The 17,084-nt window shown below is 39.5% G+C and overlaps 1 protein-coding gene across 4 annotated transcripts in view; it reads left to right on the top strand.

The window, feature by feature from the left end:
* Ctnnd2 (catenin delta 2) overlaps positions 1-17,084 on the top strand; it is an 856,033-nt gene that overhangs the window by 434,431 nt on the left and 404,518 nt on the right. The gene's annotated exons all lie outside the window — the stretch shown is intronic.

Here is a 17,084-nt window from a genome sequence, read left to right as displayed (position 1 = left end):
GATTCTTAATTTTCTTTTCTTCCTGTCTCATGTTAGAAATCTTCCATGTCACTACTCCCGTAGAATTCTGCATTAACTTTATCCCCTCATTCTTTCAAGATCTGGCTTAAACTACATTGTGACCCCAATGTCTTCCACGTCCTCGTATACTCAATTTATGTTAACTCAGAGCACTTTTTTGTTACCATCTATTAATTTATAATATGCATTGTTTCCATTTCAAACTACAACTTTCCTCAAGGTAATAGGACATAAGCTTTTGCCTTTTTTTTTTTTTTCAAAATCAGCTTCAGAAACTCATTGTATGTAGTATATTTGGTGTGTATCCAGCATTTCCTTTAAAAATTAAATAAAATAGAAGCAATAAAGCAGACTCAGGAAGCAATAAAGCAGACACGTAAGGTTTGGGTAGTATTTAATCCTGTTCCACACCCAGCTCTGCAGAAATCTTTTTCTTCAAAATAAACTGCAGAAATGCATTGCCTAGTAAATTTAAAAGTCAGCCATTCGATCCATTTCCTTTCCTACTGTGGGCTGCCAAGGAGAGTTCTGTCTGTGCACATAGTTTTGGTTATCTGTTACTCTACGCAAACTTTCCCAGAGCTCACTGGTTTTAACATCACCCATTCTACTTGCTCAGGATCCTGTGGGTCCGGAATCCAGGCAGGGCATATCCTGGTAGGTCTTCCATTCTGTGTGCCATTAACAGGTCTTTCATGTCACTGAGGGCTCAGAGGGAAAGACCAAGAAGGCCTCTGTAGTGTGCCTGGCACCTGAGAGCTCCTCTAGGTGGCCTCCATCTCTCCATCCAGCTGTTTTGGGCTTCCTCACAGCATGGATGTCAGTAAGGGCCAGACTTCTTATGTGGAGTCTTCCTTCCAGAAGGGAACCTACAGCTCTAGGTCCCTTGAGACCCAACCTAAAGCACTTAAAAGTTATAAGGCACTAACTCTGTTACATACTGTTGATCTGCAGTGGTCACCATTCAGTCAAGATTCAAGGAGAAATTGGCATCCTTTTTCAATTGATGAAGTGGAAAGACTTTTTTGTTGGTTTTACTTTAATCCCTCACGTGCATTGCTGACCTCAGCGTCTCTAGTTCAGCTTGACATGTCTAACCAGCTGCACTGTAGGATATTAGTCTGACAGCTGTTGCTTGGCTTCCTAACTGCTCCATGGACTCACGGTGACTGAACTGAGTTTGCCTCCAAGAGCTCTTTGTCACTGTGCACTGCAAGTTGCAGAACACAGACTCAGGGCATGTGTGCAGTGAGATACCATCCACCAAAACAGGGCTCCAGAAAAAGAAGAAAGGCCATAAAAATTCTCTACTCAGTGACATCACCTCAGTAAGAATAGCTGCTGAATACTATTTTATTTTTCTACTAATTCTCAACAGGTTGTATATTATTCCCTTCAAAGACCCAGACTCATTAAAGTGCTCATCCCTGTGTGTTACACAGTTTTATTATAGCCATGATGGGTGTTTGATTAAATCTCTGAAAAGGAGAAAAAAGGGAGATATAAAGTCTGACCCTTAATTTATTTATCCAGATAAACTAAAATTGCATTTTCTATATAGTAATCATAAATTTAAATATTGGTACTACTGTTCTGTATTCCCTGACACAAATACTATCCCAAGTTCTAAATTATAATAAAGAATACTGTTGGGTTTTTGTTGGTGGTCATGGTGGTTGGGTGTGTGTATGTTTTTGTGTTTGCACATGTATTTTAATCAGAAAGGAGGTTCATGGCAAAATTTTTAAATTTTAAAAATAGTAAACTATTTTCATTAGTTTACTAAATTAGCATGCTGAGTCTAGTCATATAGAGGGAATTTCCTCCAATAGTACAATAAATATATAAAATTCTAAATTTTGAGATTTGATTTTTAAATTTTTTTCTATATTTTGAAGATCAAGAAGACAAAGGAAACAAAGTATATTTTTTATTGTCTTTAACCCTTTAAATATAGGTGCATGTGTGTATATATATATATATATTTTTTTCCTCATCTAAATCAGCATTTTTGAACTATTAACCACTTATACAATATAGCAAGAGATGTTCTGTTCTTTGTGCCTCAGGGAATGAGTTTATTCTGTTTCTTGTTTCACACCAATATTTTGTTGCCTTTTTTCTATATATTTGATATTACTCTCGATAATAATAAAGAAAAATTCCCAATAAGATTTAAATATGCAGCATCTCCTAAAAGTTTATGTGTGAGACAATGCCAGAAAGTTAAGAGGTGTACCCACTGAGTTGGGAAAGCCTTAACCTAATCAGTGCATTAATCCCCTGGTGGGGATTAACTTGGTGTTCCTGTAGACAGGTGGGTGTGGCCAGAGGAGATGGGTCACAGGGCTGTGCCTTTGGGGTTTATATCTTGTTCCTGGTAAGCAGAGCGCTTACCACGAACATTGCCACGTCCTGAGCTGCTTTCCTCCCCACACCCTCTACCATGGTGTTCTGCCTCATCTTGGGCGAAGAGTAACAGAGTCAGCTGTCTGTGAATGGAAACCTCGGGGACCTCTGAAACCATGAGCACTAAATACATTTTTCATTATTCTCGGTTGTTCTTGTCAGGTGTTTTGGTCACAGCAGCAGAAAAGCTGACCACAACAGGTCTCTTTGTCTTCCAGTAGGGACAATACAGATCAAGTCCACCAACTACAACTAAAACACAAAAAACAGAAATTCCACTAGCTTTCTCAGTTGTCTCTTCCTGAATAGGAAAAGAAGCTGAAGGACCTGGACCTGGCTGGGTGCGCTTTCCTGCGGGTTGATGAGGACCTGTTTTGAGGAGGGCTCCCACTGCTGGAGACTCTTCCTTCACTTTTATATAACGTGCCAGAGTTTCATCTTCCAGGGTGCATTTTCCGAGAGAAGGGCTCATTTCAGCAATTTATCAGGGGCTGTGTGACTTGGAAATGGGTCCAACAGGAGCTAAATCCACACCACCAACTCCTTTCATTTAGACCATTAAGCACATTAGGTGATGAGGAGTCTGTCAGTGCCCCTGGAGCCAGATTAAATCAACAAATTAGAAATGAAGGATGTCCTCGCTGCCTGTGAACTTCCTGTGCTGCTTCATCAAGGCCGACTCTGGGTCCTGCTTTGCCCTGTCGCCTTAAACAAACACGGAGGCCTCGGGAGCAGAACAGGGACCACTAATGACAACGGCCCTGGTGAGCTCTGATTTATCTTCCTGTAATTGTCCCCACTTAGAAGCCACTAGCAGCACGTCATGGAGCCTTGATAAGTGAAAATAATGTTTCACTGAACAGAAAACTCCAACAGATGAGATATGAAAATGGGCTTAATTAGGGAAAGGAAAATTAGTTTGCTCAAGACTATAACAGAAAACAAACTGAACAACAAAACAGATGACCAGAAATATAGTAGTGGAACATTGAAAGACTAGCTTTTCCCTACAAATGTGAGCACCACCCCACTGGTTCACCCAGAGAGGAATAATTTCACCCAGGATGGCCTTTTGAATCATGGTATACCCTGCCTTTAAAAATAAAAATTGGCCGTATGTAAATTTAGATGTAGAAAAAAATTAAAGTTTCATTGGTTTCATAACAGGATTTTGCAGGGTACACTGTTAAATAATAAGTGCCCTTAAAGTATTTAGTGTAGCAGGGAATGTTCCAGGGCTCCACCACAGACTGGTGACTGCCTTCATTCCTAAGGAGTCTGTACAAATCCAGTGTTCACTCAGGAGATCGCTTCCTTGTCCTAGTGATGCTCTGAGAAAAGTACAGTACAAGGTAAAAGCTCCTTTTTTGTCACAGTACACTTCTAAAAGACAACCTTCAGTGAAATAAAAGATACACTTTGAACAAAGAGGAAGCCCTGTGTCATACGGATGGCTGACTCCCACCTGTGGACACGTTTGTGAGTGGCAGTCAGAGAGCCTCATACTGTGGGTTACAGAGATCAGCGCTATTTGCTCTCTGTCTCCAAGGAGCTCCTAGTTTGGCAAAGACAAACACTGAAAAACAAATTATTCCAGCACGTCCCGGCCAGTGATAAGCTGCTGTGGAGCCTAAGTGGATGCAGAGCCTCGTTCAGGGTCCTCTAGGGCGGGGGGCTCGGGTAGGCCAGGCAGGTCCTCCAAACCAAGCGTGCTCTGTGGAAGACTTGGTCTGGACTCAGGCGCTGGCAGCCAATGAGGGCTTTTAACTCAGATTGCTGTGATCAGATCTCTGCCTGAGGATATCCATTTCAGTGACATCTGAGATCATTGATTAGAGCAGAAAAGACTACAGGCCAGAGGAAAGGAGGAAGGCAGCTAGGCGGAGTGAAGCCAGAGAGCAGCCGGGGAGGATTTGCTGCTGTCCTCTTGTACCAGGGACCTTCACATGCATTATCTTTTAATTACCTCGGTGGCTATCTGAGATAGGTCATGTTCACATAATCCACAATGCCCAGTGCAAATATGGGGCCTGTTGTTCAAAAAGCAGGGAAAAGAATGCCATTAAAGGTATTAAAAAATACTAGGACTTTTCCCTTTCTTACATAGTGTTTCCCACTACTTAAAATTTAATGCAAGTGTAAGTAAAATTGAAATAAAATTTTAAGTTATTAGAATGATTCTACAATTGATCTTTAATTTGTTCTGTGCCAGATTTAATGCAAACATTACAGCATTTAACTTGTCCGGAGAATCCCTGAGACTATAGAGATCATATTGCACAGCCCATGCGTGCATATGCATTTCTTTTTTTTCCAGAACAGTGGACACATTGCCCAAACTGCCTCAACCATATTTATCTCACTTCGTGGTTGCCAGGACTTTCCTTCCAGGTCATCATTTTCGGCATGAGTTGTTGGCTGCCATGGAGGGAACTTGAGTCAAAGAGGCAATGATAGAGTTTCCTTGATGGTTCCTGGTTCTTAGAAGATTTGCTTTCTTCACTCAAAGCGAGTGAAGTTGGAAGGGAAAGCGTGGTCTCTTGGAGCCTTGGCACTACTGCGTACTCCATCGCCAAGACGACATGCTAACTCTGTGCATACTTGGAGTCTGATTCAGTCCCACAGCACAGGGTGGCTTCAGCAGGTCACTGCCAATGCAGTAGGTGGACAGGCAGTGGGAAACCAGGGGCACTGTATTGTGCACAGCTCCTTCAGGCAGGCACATGGCCCGCTGCTGTGTCAGATTTCACTTGCAAAACACAAGTTCAGAGATAAAAATTCTCCATTTCCAAAGGGCAACAGTAGATCCTTAACCCCAAGCAGGGGATCCTCTGAGTACAGGGCCCTGTGCAGTTGCACAGATCTCAGACAGGGAGCTGACCTCGATTATGTCATCTCGGCGTAAGCATGGAGACCTGGTTTGGAGGAGATGTGATTTCCTCCATATTCCTCTCAGACAGTGGAGAGTGTTAAAAAATATTAAGTGACCACTTTTAAAGATTGGTAAGACAGACTTCATTCAATTGGTTCAAAGGGTTTTATAGTTGGGCACAGTGGTTGGGCCCAACTCCGAATGCAACAAGGGAAAGTGGGAATTTATAGCCATGGAGCAGGGTAGGAGGTCAATGATTGGAAAGTTACTGAGAGGCAATAATAGGAATAAAAGGAGTATTCCGACCCCCCTGAACTAACACGATTCTTTCTGAAGGCAAGCTAGGGTGATAGGACATCACTTGGAGGGGGAGGGAGGAGATGAGGAACCCTATCAGATAGCAAGGATTGGGGTGTGGGTTGAACTGAGATAGCCTTTTACCACAACTGCACCCACAAGGAAGGATGTGGGAGTTCATAAAAGAGCTCAGAAGAACCTAACCAAAGTGTGGTCAAGGAGAGATTCTTTGTCAATGGGGAAGAGTTTTCATGCCACCAGGGGAGAGCTAACCAGGACCCCCAAACAACAATCGGAGGAAGTCAAGTTTCAAGGGCGCTTGCAGTGGACAATAGATGAATAGATAAAAGAGATCCCCACAATGATTGCTGGAAAGATGTGCTTTAAATATCTTTTTTTTTTTTTGCACGGTGCTGGGGATTAATAACATTCATAGATATTTCAATTCATGACTTTTAAGTGAGCTTCAGTGTTTGACGGGCAGTACCATTGTTCAGTGAGAGTGCACATTTCAAATCCTCATTCCTTCCAGAAAGGAGAACTTCAGCATACACAGAGCTGCTGGGATCTGCAGAAGGTGGGGAGGCTGATCCACTCTTTCAGTTTCAAATATTGGAGCTAAATGTTGAAAAGAAAGTAATTTTTAAATGTGTGGTTTTGTTTTTCACCCTAATAAATATAGGAAGCAACAGACAAAGTCATCAGACAAGGAGACCAGTATCCCAGGAGGCAGGATAGTAGGTTCAGGGACAGCAAGCAGACAGGCTCAGTGATTGCTCCCCTGCAAATTAGCAGCAAGAACAGCAGCTTATGCACCAGGTGAAAGCCTGACTTAACTAATATGCTTGCAGAGAGCCAATGAATTCTATTGTGTGAGGCCTCCTGAACATGCATAGCATGCATTAAAGACTTACACTTTGCTCCACTACTGTTAGCCAAAATTTCATTTTAAATTTTCCCTGAAAATATAGGCAGCAGAAATGAACACTGGGTGCTGATGAGCAGGGTAGCTGAGAAGTACCGTGTGAAGTGGCCTTCAGTGGCAGCACACTTCCTTGCATCCGATTGGCAATGGAGAGTGTGATTGGTCTATCATATTGCAGGGCTGACTCCTTCATTCACAGAACAAGGCAGAAACGAGCCAGGGCAGGGTCCTCGGAGCTCTCCTGATAAGAATGAAGAAGGAAAGGACAATCAGAATGAGCAGGCGCTTCCTTTGTTCCCCTTTTTCTCCTTCCTTCCATCTCTGTTCCTTGACTCTCTTTACCAATCTTCATTCTTCTCCCAATCTTCATTTCATTCTAGTTTAATTATTACATGAGAAAAATTCAGTAGCATTTTGTATACAGGAAAAAAAAAACCCTCAGGGAAGAGAAAAGGAAGCATGGCTAAACCATAGTCCACTCATTTTGTTGGCTTTTTATTTGGAAATTATAACATATGCATATGAAAATTCGAAATGAACTACACAGAGAAACCTTCTGTAAGTTCACCAGGGAGCTTCCCAATAGCAAACGTTTATGTGAGCAGAACCATGTCACCACGGGGAGACTGACATTTGTATGATCCAGATTTTCCCAGTTGGACATGTGTTCGTGTGTGTGTTCTGTGCACATTTATCACATAAGCAGCTTTCTGTTCCCACCACCACAGTCAGGATCATTCCATCACTGCCAGGCTCCCTCATCCCACCCTGTTAGCCACTCACCTCTCCCTTCTCTCTAAGTTCTGGCTACTACTAGTCTGCTCTCCAGTTCTGTGATTTGGTATTTCAAGGGTATTACTTGTCTTTGTTACTCAGCAAGATTTCTTTGAGAGCTGTTGTTTATTGCATATATCACAGCCGTTCCTTTGCCCTGCTAAGTAGGTTTCCTCACATGGATGCATCGATTTGTTGAACCAGTCACTTTTTGAAGGACATTGGGTTGTTTCTAGCCTTTGGCGATTATGAATAGACCTGCGATGAATATTTGTTCGTTCATTAAACTTTCTAACTAAAGCTGCTGGTGGTTTCAGATGGCTCAGGCAGTCTGGAAGCCACTCTACTGCTCTTATGGAAATAAAGATCTACAACACCACAAGAGCCACTGTGCACACATCTTACATGATTTATGCTCCATAAAGGCACTAGAATTGAAATGTATTTTTGTGAATCATTTATTGAGACTCAAAAAATAAAACAGAAAGTTATTTTTTCTCTTTTCTAATGAAAGTGTCTATGGGTTTTTTGTATATATTTCCATTAAATATCTAAGTGGGGTTAACTTTACTAATGAATAAAATCATATTTCTTCCAGTCAAATCCATGCCCAGAGTTTGACATATCTCTAGGAGAAAACACTTGTAGGAAGCAAGAACAGGTAAAAGAAGAACTGTGAGTAGATCAGAGTGAGGCAGAGGAACAGAAGAGGGGGCAAGTGCATGTGAACACACACACACACCCACATACACACATACACACACACACCTTTACAAGGAGCCAGGACAATATAAATTCGATCCTTCCTTTTGCTCACAGATGTCCCTAAAGCTAATGAGCTACCTTAACTAAGATGAGCTAACTGAATAATTTAAAACAAAAAGATTTTTGCAAAAGATGCAAAGGAATGAAACACGGGTCATCTGAGAACCTTGCTATAGTTGCCACCTCTACCATCTACTTTTCTCCAACCAAAGCATCAAGTATGAATGATTCAGCTGCAAAATGCAGTGAACCCTCTGTTCACTCTCAGCATCAGGGAATGAAGTGTTTAAGTTAATCAACATCTTACTGTGAATTCTAGTGAACACCAAAATAGAATTATCAATTTAACAATGTATAATGCAGTAGTATTAGCACATAAACTATACAGACTATTCAATTTAATGGTTTAGAAAGCACTTCAAAATATTGTAAAATCTACCAGCCAATTGATGAACAGTCTCCCTTATCATCCAGAATTGCAAATTACAATATTCCAATTTATGGAATTCCCACCAGCAAAGATATTATGATACTTGGCTTTCCAATATGGTTGAAAATGTGTTTTCAACTACACTAAATTTCTTTTCTATGAGTATAATCATTTAAAAAATAATTCCTTACTTATGCCTGAGAAGTTTCCCAGGAAACTATGGAAGTAGACATAATGTGAGACATTACTACGACACAGTACACCATTTGTTGCTGCTTCTAATATTGAATTTTTTACATAAAGTGTCTTTTGTAATATAACCACAATCAACAGCAAAACTGTAAAACAAATTTGTAGAAGAGAAACTTGAATGCATATCTTTCCCAGGCTGAGAGATTGACTTTTGTGCAGTGGCACATTTAAAATGATTGAGCTTCAGGCTAATTCTTTGTGGTTGTTTGAAACTGGAATACTTATTTTAAAGGATTTCAAAAAGAATGAAGATGCATGTTCTTTCTCTCTTGTTTAGCTCTAGCTGGCTAGCTTCTGCACATGGCGGTGTTTTGTGCTCTGTGATAAACCTAAGAGCCATGTGAATGGAGGCTACGGCGTGGGAGCCATTACTGTTTTGCTGTATCAGTTGCTTAGTTAATTTGTCAGTCACCAGCGCCAACAAAATTAGCTTAGGGATATGGATTTCCTCTGCCTCCAACTAAAAAGAAATTAATAATAGCAATTTGAGCCTGATTTATTTTCTCCCATGGTTTTGAAAATAGCAACTGGTCTTTATGGTTTTCTCTACTGCAAGAGAGATGGCAATTGCCCGAACAGACTTTGACTGCAACACTGATTGGAAACTTATGGTTTAAATGCAGTCATCTTTCTTTGTAAATCACAGACTGCCTTTTCCCTTCCCCATCTAAGTGTGGGAAAAAAGATAGACAATATAAATTCTTCAGCGTGTGTGACATATTTGTGTGATACTATTTATTGGTCCCTAGACACAAACAAGCTGGATTCTCTATGATTGACCTGCTGAACTTCTTTCAGTTCTGTGGATTGGCCGTTCTTTCTCAGGCCTCTGGTTCAAATACATGTGTACGTTCATACTTACTATGTTCTTGGCACTGTTCTTTGGCTTTCATATACTTTACATACTCAACTCTTTGTCTTTCCAGATCTTTAAAATACTAGCAAAGTCCTCATTTTACAAATGAGGAAACTGAGACTTCATTACATGAAGTGACTAGCGGAAAGTCCCTTGTCCCTGGGTGCAGGAATGCTTTGAGCTCCTCTTGTCATGCAGTAAATGCCCCTGCTTCTGTGCACTGTGCACTTACCTACTGGTGCTTGACCACTTCACACGTGGTCTCCTAACTTAGGAGCTTTGTGGTTCAGTGACTGTCTACCATGGTCCTGTAAAAATGTCTGCATGGGGGGTTCAGTCCCTTGTGAAAAGTCAAGGACAGCCTGAGGCAAAGCTCCATGGTGACTGCCCCTCATCGTGTTTACTCCACAGGTCACATTTCCACAGTATTTGAGACTTTTGACCGAAGTCATTTCATTTTGTCACCATTGCCCATTCATGTGAGATGCTGCATGCAGAACTAAAAATTATTTTGTTAGAATACGAGGTCAAGTCGTACGGACATCATCAATATCAGGATCCTTTTCCCTGTAGGCTAGAATCAAGCAATCATATGGAAGCAATTTATTTTACAATAGTTTCACTGGCTTATGTTTTAGGTACATTGCTTTACTTGAAAGCAAACTAACAAAAACTCATAGTTCTGTAGCTTTATTTCATTTTGAAAAATTTTGGAAGCAATAATGCTCCCCATGAAGCAGTGTAGAGATTGATGCTCTGGGCATCCCAAAGTGGAAAAAGAAAATAAGAAAATGTATTTGAGCAGGTTCATAAGAGACAGAGCATCCGTAGTAATGGTTTGCTTTGTGTCTTTTCCTGACATTAAGGAAACCCACTGAACTTTCATATATATATTCTTTTTATTAGAAATGGCCTGGAGGTGGGTAAGGAGACTATCATGCAGGAAATGGCCGGGGTGAAAATCACTTCTCTAGGAAATCAAAGGCTATTCTTTGGTCTAAACAAATCCCCCCACCCCACTGCATGCCCTCAGAACCTGGAAGTTATTGGTTGCTTACCAGAAGTTTTCAAACCACCTCAAACTTAAAATGCTGCAAAAGTGACTGTCATTTTTCTCACATATGAAATGGAGAAAAAAGGGAATTATGTATTTTCTCATTGTTTTCCTCTGTTACTTGTACCTATATATTTCAGAAATTTTGATATTGGTTGATTTTTAGCTATCAGTGATTCTAATAATTGTGAGAGTCTTATGTGGAATGCAATTACAAGGACTTGTATGAGCATTTAACTAAACTTACTTCCAAATGCAAGGTTGTTTTTTTTTCCCAAAGGTAAAAGACATTTTTAAGTTAATGCTAACATGTTATCCTAATAACGTTAGGACATTTTATCAGTTTTCATAAAAAGAAACATTAATTTCAAAGCAAATGACTCTGTGGAGTCATTTCTCCCCCACCACAAGCCAGCACCATGACAAGGTGGTGACTTTTGATACACGTTGATTCTTTCTCCCTCCGTATGTGTGCATATTGTCAATGGTTTCACATAGTTAGGATTTTGCAATATAAATCTCTTATACTTCTTGATTTAATTTACTCTATATTTTGTTTTTGAGAACACCAAAGGTGTCTGCCTAATTTCTTTTAATTGCCAAATGGTATTTACATGTGCATTTCCAGGTATTGACTATGGTTTGCCCAAGTGTTTCTCTATTTTCCTACCTACCATATATGAGATTTATTTTTCTGTCTCTTCCCTAACACTTAGCATTATCAGACTTTCAAACTTGTTGACAGTCTGAGGGGAATGGGAAGGAGTCTTGTGTGTAATTTGTATTGCTCCAATTCTTTTAGTGTGTTCAGTGGCCACACATGCATACAACGCATGCATTGCATGAGACCTGAGTTCAATCCCCAGAACTAGGAAAAAAAATGTTTTGTCATGAAAATAAACTGTAAATCAGTTAGAGTATTGCGTGGTACAGAGAACTTTACAAGTGTTAACTCTTAGAATCTTGCTTGTAATGTATTGTCTTTAAAGCCACTTCTTAGCATCTCTGAGGTTTATGTATGTTTATTTTTTTAAACTTTATAGACTGCATTTTGATTCATTGTACACAAATGGGGTACAACTTTTCATTTCTATGATTGTACACAATGTAGATTCACACCATTCTTGTAATCATACTTGTACATAGGATAATGATGTCTGTCTCGGCCCACTATCTTTCCTTCCCCCACCCCCTCCTGCCCCATTTCCCTCAACACCATCCAGAGTTCCTCCATTCTTCTCTTATCACCCCCACTCTCCAACCCGCCCCCCCTTGTTATGTATCATCATCCACTTATCAGAGAAAACATTCAGCCTTTGGTTTTTGGGCTTGGCTTATTTCACTTAGCATGATATTCTCCAACTCCATCCATTTACCAGCAAATACCATAATTTTATTCTTCTTTATGGCTGAGTAATTTTCAATTGTGTATATATACCACAATTTCTTTATCCATTCATCAATTGAAGGGCATCTAGTTTGGCTCTATAATCTAGCTATTGTGAATTGAGCAGCTCTGAACATTGATGTGGCTGCTTTACCGTAGTGTGCTGATTTTAAGTCCTTTGGGTATAAACCAAAGAGTGGAATAGCTAGGTCAAATAGTGGGTCCATTCCAAGTTTTCTGAGAAATCTCCACACTGCTTTCCAGAGTGGCTGCACCAATTTTCAAATCCACCAGCCATGTATGAGTGTGCCTTTTTCTCCATATTCATGCCAACACTTATTATTGCTTGTGTTCTTCATAATAGCCATTCTAATTGGAGGTAGATGAAATCTTAGGGTCATTTTGATTTGCATTTCTCTAATTACTACAGATGATGAGCACTTTTTCATATATTTGTTGATCACCTGTATATCTTCTTCTGTGAAGTGTCTGCCCAGTTACTTAGCCTATTTATTGATTGGGTACTTTGTATTTTGGGTGTATAGTATTGTAAGTTCTTTATAAATTTTGGAGATTAGTGCTCCATCTGAAGTGTGTGTGGTAAAGATTTCCTTCCACTCTTCCACTCTCTTTTCACATTATTGATTGTATCCTTTGCTGAGAAAAAGCTTTTTAGTTTGAATCCTTTCCATTTATTGATTATTACTTTTATTCCTTGCAATCTGGGGGTCTTGTTAAGAAGTCTGGTCTTAAATCAACATGATGAAGATTTGGATCTACTTTTTTTTCTATTTGGTGAAGGGACTCAGGTTTAATTCCTAGGTTCTTGATCCATTTTGAGTTGAGTTTTGTACAGAGTGAGAGAGGGGGGTTTAATTTCATTTTACTGCATATGGATTTCCAGCTTTGCCAGCATCATTTGTTGAAGAGGCTATCTTTTCTCCTTTGCATGTTTTTGGCACCTTTGTCTAGTATGAGATAACTGTACTTATGTGGGTTTGTCTTTGTGTGTTCTATTCTGTACCATTGTCTGCCTGTCTATTTTGGTGCCAATACCATGCCATTTTTGTTACTGTTGCTCTATAGTATAGTTTAAGGTCTGATATTGTGATACCTCCTGCATCACTTTTTCTGCCCAGGATTACTTTGGCTATTCTGGGTCTTTTGTTCTTCCAAATGATTTCATGATTGCTTTCTCTATTTCCATGAGGAATGGCATTGGAATTTTAATTGGAATTGTATTAAATCTGTATAGTGCCTTTGGAAGTATGACCTCAACATTATAAAGACTATCTATGCTAAGCCCATGGCCAACATCATTCTTAATGGAGAAAAACGGAAAGCATTCCCTCTAAAACCTGGAGCCAGACAGGGGTGTCTTCTTTCACTACTTCTATTCAACATCATCCTTGAAATACTAGCCAGAGTAATTAGACCAAAGAAATTAAAGGGATATGAATAGGAAGAGAAGAACTTAAGCTATCACTATTGGCCAATGACATGATTCTACATTTGGAGGATCCAAAGAACTCCACCAGAAAACTTATAGGACTAATAAAAGAATTCAGCAAAATAGCAGGATATAAAATCAACACTCATAATCTAATGCATTTCTATTCATAAGTGATGAACTCTATGAAAGAGAAATTAGGAAAACCACTCCATTCACAAGCGCCTCAAAAAAAAATTTGGAAATCGATATAACAAAAGAGGTGAAAGATCTTTACAATGAGAACTACAGAACACTAAAGAAAGAAATGAGGGAAAACCTGAGAAGATGGAAAGATCTCCCATGTTCTTGGAAGGCAGAATTAGTATTTTCAAAGTGGCCATATTACTAAAGGCACTATATAGATTCAGTGCAGTTCCAATTAAAATCCCTATGCATATTTAAAGGTTAAATGCTTTTGTATGCTACTCATTAGAAACCTGTGTTTTGTCACATCTCTGGGTACTAGAACTCATACATAGGTATGTGTAAGTACCTGTGAACTGATCTCAATTACATTTATATTTTTCTTAAATTTTATTCTTGGAGACAATTTTTGTTTTAAGTAAAAGCATTTTAGCAATAAAAGCAAACTTTATTCCAGGAAGTGAAACATGCACGTAAGTTATAATGGTTTCCAAACCATCTCTTACATTAAACTGAACTCTTTAACTGAAAGAAGTTGACCACAAGTAATTCCTAACACTTGATGTTAGTGTCTGAGACACAGTCATGATGCATGTTCATTAAATGGATAAATAGTATGTTTGCTTTTTTAAAATATCCACCTTAGAACCATTTTTAAGAGAAGAAAGGGTGTAAAATATGCAATTGTGTAGAATCCCCTAGCACCAAGAATAAAATGTGCACTTAAAGGAAATAAAATCCAAGCCAGCTTTCTCTCGGGACTTCTGTTCTCTGTGATCAGTCATACTTTTAATGCATGTTAACTGTGAGAAGGGAATCAGGGAAACCATTGAGGTGATTAATGCTTTTGTCTGCCCAAAGGAAGGTGCCTCTGCTTTGAGAGAGTAGTTTTATATTCACTGCTGATGGTATTTTTTCAATTGCAATAAGAAAAATGTTCCTTCTTCTTTCTGTTGCATCATAAAATTGAAACACTTTAGAAGGAGATGGACACAAAAGTAAACGTTATGTAGTAGCCTGATATGGAACCCTGCACATAAAATCACCCATTACTAAGTAGATGAACAAAAAGTCCCCAAGGATGAATAAGAGCTGTGGCACCACCTTGTTTGGGCTGGGGTTGCCCAGGACACATTTATTCTGCTCTCTGCTGTGGGAACAGAAGGTTTGGAAGGAAAAAAAGAAGAAAAAAAGAAAAGAAAACATTTATGAATGTAAATGATGGCACAGAAAATTTCTGTTTTGGTCAGTCTGACATTTCTTCCAGAGTCAAACAGTCCTCCAGTGTCTGGGTTTTAACACAGCAGTGGTCTATTTCTTGGTCATGCTCTTGTGTTCTCTGTGGGTTGGAGGAAATTTTCTTGCCACATGCTGACTCAAGGACCCATCCTAGGCCTCAGAGGACAGACAACAGGAAAACCTCAATCCTGCCCTCTGTGCTTGGGCAGGAAGTGATTCCTGTTACTGCCTCCCACAGGGTCTCACATGACCTTATCTTCATGCAAGGGGTGGGCAGTGTGGGCCCTAGTGTGGCTGGAAGCAAAGGACAGCAGGATTTTGCTGAGCCCTGGAGCGGCTTCTGTTGACTGGCTCACGGGTACTGCTCTAGATGACTGGGAGCTAAAGTATGTCCCTCCATGATGTTGGACCATGAAAGAGAAATTAGTTTTATAGTTGGTCAGATTCATTCAAATCCCTGTTGAATTCCTAATGAGCCATGCAGTCAAGTTACTCAACATCACTGAGCCTCATCTCTAAAAGGGTTATGCTGGTGTAAAATGGCAGAGCTGTGGTATACAGGAAGCACTTAGCAGTAAGTAGCTGTGGTGATAAAGGCAGGTAGTAGTATAGAGATGGTAGCAAATCCTGGAGGATATTATATAAGAGCATTCTTTTATCAGTTTCCAGGGGTTGCCTTAACAAATTACCACAATTGGGTGCTTAAAGTTTTATTTTCTCACAGTTTTAGAGACCAGGAGTTCAAACCCAGGTCATCAGCAGGGCTATGTTCCTATGAAGGCACAAGGGGGGGTGCCTTGGGTACCATTCATTCCAGGTTCTGAAGGCTTCAACAATCCTCAGCTTGAGGCTGGATGGCTCCACCCTCTGCCTCCCTTGGTCTTCGTGTCTTCTCTCTCGTATGAGAACATTTGTCTTTAGATTTAGAGCCCTCCTAAATGATCCAGAATGACCTCATCTGAAGATCATTAACTTAATTACATTTCAAAAACTTTTTCCAAGTAAGTTACCCTTGATTAGGTTCAAGGTTTCTGTGTACACTCATGTGTAAGGGAAAGAAGAACACCATACAGCACACTACAATAAGAAAGAAGATCCCACCCCCATGCAAATCCATGGCATATGCAAGCTTAGAATGCTGTACCACTCAGAGAGCTTGATCAGCCTTAAAAAATGGAAGACTAAAGTAGTGGAACAGCTTTAAATTCATAGTGCATCTTTAATGGAAACAGTATCTACTGTTTTTCAAACATAACAGAACATAAGGGTTATCACAGAAGCTCTTTACTAGTGCTGATTGCCAGCCCCACCTGAAGATTTTCTGATTCTGTGGGTTTCTGGTGAGGCCTAAAATACACATATTTAAGAAGCGCTGCAAACATTTCTGACAGAAGTAACCATTTGGAAATACTCAGAATTAATGTTCCTCCTGCAAATGACCATTGGGATTGATATCAAAATTTGCATCACTTAAAAATAATGGTTAATCAGCTACTGACAGTATTAAAGTAGCTAGAATGACTATGGTTTAGACTTATGGTGATGTTTCTTGGATTTTAAGATGAGATTGATTAATGTTAAATGTCACTTACTAAGAGAACCTGCTTTAAAAAAAATTAACATATCGATTTTAGGATTTTAGTTCTATTTTAAGGGTTTAACTGTAGTTAGATGTTGCTTTTATATAATGTTTTACCTTTCCAATGCAAGAAAGAGAGATGCAAGGGACTGAATTTACCAAGTTATCATTTTTTCATAGCAATTCTGTATATATCTTTTATTGCAAAACCATTTTCAAGTTTGCTAATGTGGGTTGACTCAGGAACAAGACACACTATAAAAGTCATATGTTTCTTAAGGGACTATTCTTGTATTCATCTACATCAATCATGGCTTTTCTGAACATTGATTTATACCTGAAATCGCTTTTTCTCTTATAAATGGATTCAGAAGCCACCTCTGAGGTACAGATTAAAGACCTAAACTCCACTTGCTGTTCAGGAACTGATGAGCTATTCACAGAAGCTGCTAGATCAGAGGCAAAAAATCTGGTGAAATAAGGGTAGAAAATCATTCTCAAAATGATATCTGTTCAGTAATTGACATTAGCTTTCTTGCAAGTTATTGACATAAAAAAAGTGAGTAGGTAAGAAAAGTCCACACATAC

Source organism: Sciurus carolinensis, chromosome 6 (assembly GCF_902686445.1).
Source record: "Sciurus carolinensis chromosome 6, mSciCar1.2, whole genome shotgun sequence".
Lineage (NCBI taxonomy): Eukaryota > Metazoa > Chordata > Mammalia > Rodentia > Sciuridae > Sciurus > Sciurus carolinensis.
The sequence above is the reverse complement of the archived record's forward strand: the minus strand, read 5'-3'. Positions and strand labels throughout refer to the sequence as shown.